Source organism: Glycine max, chromosome 19, assembly GCF_000004515.6.
Source record: "Glycine max cultivar Williams 82 chromosome 19, Glycine_max_v4.0, whole genome shotgun sequence".
Classification (NCBI taxonomy): Eukaryota; Viridiplantae; Streptophyta; class Magnoliopsida; order Fabales; family Fabaceae; genus Glycine; species Glycine max.
Genome location: NC_038255.2, coordinates 29,060,763 through 29,064,562, shown reverse-complemented (window position 1 = coordinate 29,064,562; position 3,800 = coordinate 29,060,763).

Below are 3,800 nucleotides of genomic sequence, written 5' to 3'. Positions count from 1 at the left end.
GAACCTGTGATGTACCTAAGCAGGCGAGCTCCTGGCAGTCAACAGATAAAAGGAAAACAAGACCACAAAGCAAGGAGGCTTGTGGTGGCTGGCCAGCTGTGAAAATTGATTGATATGTGAGATATGGTCTCTGGTAATCGATTACCAAGGGTGGGTAATCGATTACAAGGCTTAAAAATGAAGACAGGGAGCTAAGATGGTCTCTGGTAATCGATTACCAGGGGATGTAATCGATTACCAGGCTTAAAAACGAGGTCAGGAAGCTAAGGAAGCCTCTGGTAATCGATTACCAAGGGGTGTAATCGATTACCAGGCTTAAAAAGGGAACTGGGAGTTGATGGAAGCCTCTGGTAATCGATTACCAGCCTGTGTAATCGATTGCACAGAGGAATGGGTCACTGGTAATCGATTACCAGGCATGTGTAATCGATTACACAGTGTATTATTGCATGTTTCATGTCCTGAGGCTGTGTAATTCAAGTTTAGCCTCTGGTAATCGATTACCAAGGCTGTGTAATCGATTACCAGAGATGGAAAGCCTTAAAATACCCCTTTTATTGCATGTAGTGTTTATGAGACGTATCGTGTGCAGCACAGTTAGATCCTTGTGAAAGAGTCTACCCCTTTCTCTTCTTTCTTGTAGATCGTGATGGCGGCGCAGCTAATCCGTGATCGAGTAGAGATGGAGTGCCTAGAGGGAGCTTGGGAGACCCTCGAAGGCAACACGAGGTGCCGATTTCGGGGCACCATTCGATTCACGGCTACTTCTTTGGTGCATCCAGATGAACCTGCACGGACGCTTCAGCGCACTGTGGAGTGGATACTACCCACGCCTACACCATATCGTCTAGTGGAGCCCGTTCAAGTGATCGAGGTAACGTCATCCGAGGAAGACCCTGAGGAGGACCTGGAGGAGCTACCTCCTGAGCCTGCTGTGGATGCCCTTGACTTTCTAGAGGGTGATGAGGATCCACTTCTTGAGGTGGATTCTCCCGAGGAAGTCATGTCGGCATCTGAGGCAGACTCTACGGAGGATAGCGGCCCGAGGGAGATGGCGATCAGCGGAGGCTCTTCATCCTAGTGGACAGCTTTTTGGATTAGTTTTGTATACTTTTGAGGGTGGGTGTATCTAGGACTGACTGTTAGGTTTACTCTTTTGTTTTTGTATGGGTAGACCTGATGTATAGAAATTTGATTATTGTATACATGTGGCTGAAGCCACCACTATGGACACCTTTGCTCTGGATGACACTATATATTTTGTAAAACTCCCATATTTTGGACAGCTTTAAATGATGAATGCATTTATGATCGATCTTGTTCTTTGAAAAGAAAGCGTTAGTAACTTTATTTGTAAAAGAGTTTATCGACCGTATTTTATTCTTTTATTTTCACGTGACGACCTAAAGTAATGGCTGGTACGTTCTTTCTTTTGAAAAAGCAAAATAATTTAGAGAATTATGAGCGGTAAGAAAGAAATGACTCCGAATAGAGTTGTGAACTGGCCATTCAGGACTTTATAGTGAGGATTTTCCTTCTAAACCTAGTTATGGTGAAAAGAGAAAGAAATGAAAAAGAAAAAGAAGAAAAAAAAAAAAAAAATTACCATGGTTTTTGTTATTTAAATTATTACTATCAAACCAGTCATTAATTTAGGGACGCCACAATTGGTGGTATCAGAGCAAAAGTTGGATTCTAGTGAACCTGTTATGGTCTTGCTGTGTGAATGCTGTGTATCTCTGAAACTTGGATGTAGGTTTCGGGGAGTGACGTTAAGTCACACATTGTGTGTATTTCTGCCTTATTGTCTTGAGCATGGATGTGTGAATGATTCATAGGGTTGTTGTGTGTATGAGTATGTATAAAGAGAAGGATGTTGTTATAACTGTCATAGCCTGTGTGGTACACTCTCTCATTAGGATTTCTTGGGTGCTAATAGTTTCCCTACAGGATAGGTATGGCAGGACGTGGTAGGGATCAGAACCGTGACGTCCTTGACCGCATCACCGCTGTGCTGGAAACTCTAGTGCAGGAACGTGATGTGGAGCCGGCGGAGTATCGGGGACTCATGGCTTTCCGTAAGAACCACCCGCCAAAGTTCAGTGGAGACTATGATCCGGAAGGTGCTAGGTTGTGGTTAGCTGAGACGGAAAAGATTTTTGAGGCGATGGGTTGCCTTGAGGAGCATAAGGTCCTTTATGCGACATTTATGCTCCAAGGGGAGGCCGAGAATTGGTGGAAGTTCGTGAAGCCTTCATTTGTTGCACCTGGAGGTGTGATTCCTTGGAATGCCTTCAAGGACAAATTCCTGGAGAATTACTTCCCACGAGATCTCAGGAAGCGGAAGGCGAGGGAATTTCTGGATTTGAAGCAAGGAAACATGTCTGTTGGGGAGTACACGGCTAAGTTTAATGAGCTTCTGCAGTATTGGCCTCAATACCAAGATGCTCGGAATGAGGAAGATTTATGTGCTCAGTTTGAGAATGGGCTTCGGTTGGAGATCCAACAGGCGGTTAGTTATATGCAGATCACGGATTTTAATCAGTTGGTGACAAAGTGCAGGATTTTTGAGGACAAGATGAAAGAGAGGCAAGCTAGAGGTGTTGGAGGACCTCAGAGAAACCATCCTTTTAGGGGGAATGGTAACAAGAGGATGAAGCCGTATGCTAGCAACAAGGGGAAGCAACCTATGGCTGCCTCCAACACGAGCCAGTCAAGGGGGACTGGGGTACAATGTTTTCAGTGTGGAGGACCGCATCTTAAGAGGAATTGCCCACAGCTCCAGCAGACACAGGAGAACCGTTGTTATGTGTGTGGCAAGGTGGGCCATTATGCTCGAGAATGTAGGGTGACCGGGAGACCGACGGTAACTGCCAATTCCAACACCGTCAATCGTGGACCCACTAATTCCACAAGGAGCGGTAATGTTAGCAACAACAACATTAGTGGTGGAAGACCAAAAGTACCCTCTCGGGTATTTGCTATGAGTGGCTCAGAAGCGGCTGCCTCCGACGATTTGATACGGGGTAAGTGTTTGATTGCTGATAAACTACTAGATGTACTTTATGATTCAGGTGCCACGCATTCTTTCATATCTCATGCATGTGTGGAGAGGTTGGGGTTATGTGCGACGGAGTTACCATATGATATGGTGGTGTCTACTCCGACGAGCGAGCCTGTAGCCACCTCTCGGGTGTGTTTGAAGTGTCCCATAATTGTTGAGGGTCGATCTTTTATGGCGGATTTGATTTGCCTACCTTTAGCTCATCTAGATGTGATCTTGGGGATGGATTGGTTATCTACTAACCATATCTTTCTAGACTGTAAGGAGAAGATGCTAGTGTTTGGTGGAGATGTAGTTCCAAGTGAATCTTTGAAAGATGATGCAGCCAACGAAGGAACGGGGGATGTTCGAACTTACATGGTGTTGTTCTCTATGTATGCGGAAGAGGACGCTGAAGTTAGTTGTATACCGGTGGTGTCAGAATTTCCAGAAGTTTTTCCGGATGATGTTTGTGAATTGCCACCTGAGAGAGAAGTGGAATTCATTATTGACTTGGTACCTGGGGCGAATCCAGTGTCGATTGCGCCTTATAGAATGTCTCCGGTGGAACTAGCAGAGGTGAAGGCACAAGTACAGGATCTTTTGAGCAAACAATTTGTTCGTCCAAGCGCATCACCGTGGGGAGCGCCGGTCTTGTTGGTTAAAAAGAAGGATGGAAGTATGAGGATGTGTGTAGACTACCGGCAGTTAAACAAGGTCACTATCAAGAACAAATATCCTCTACCAAGGATAGATG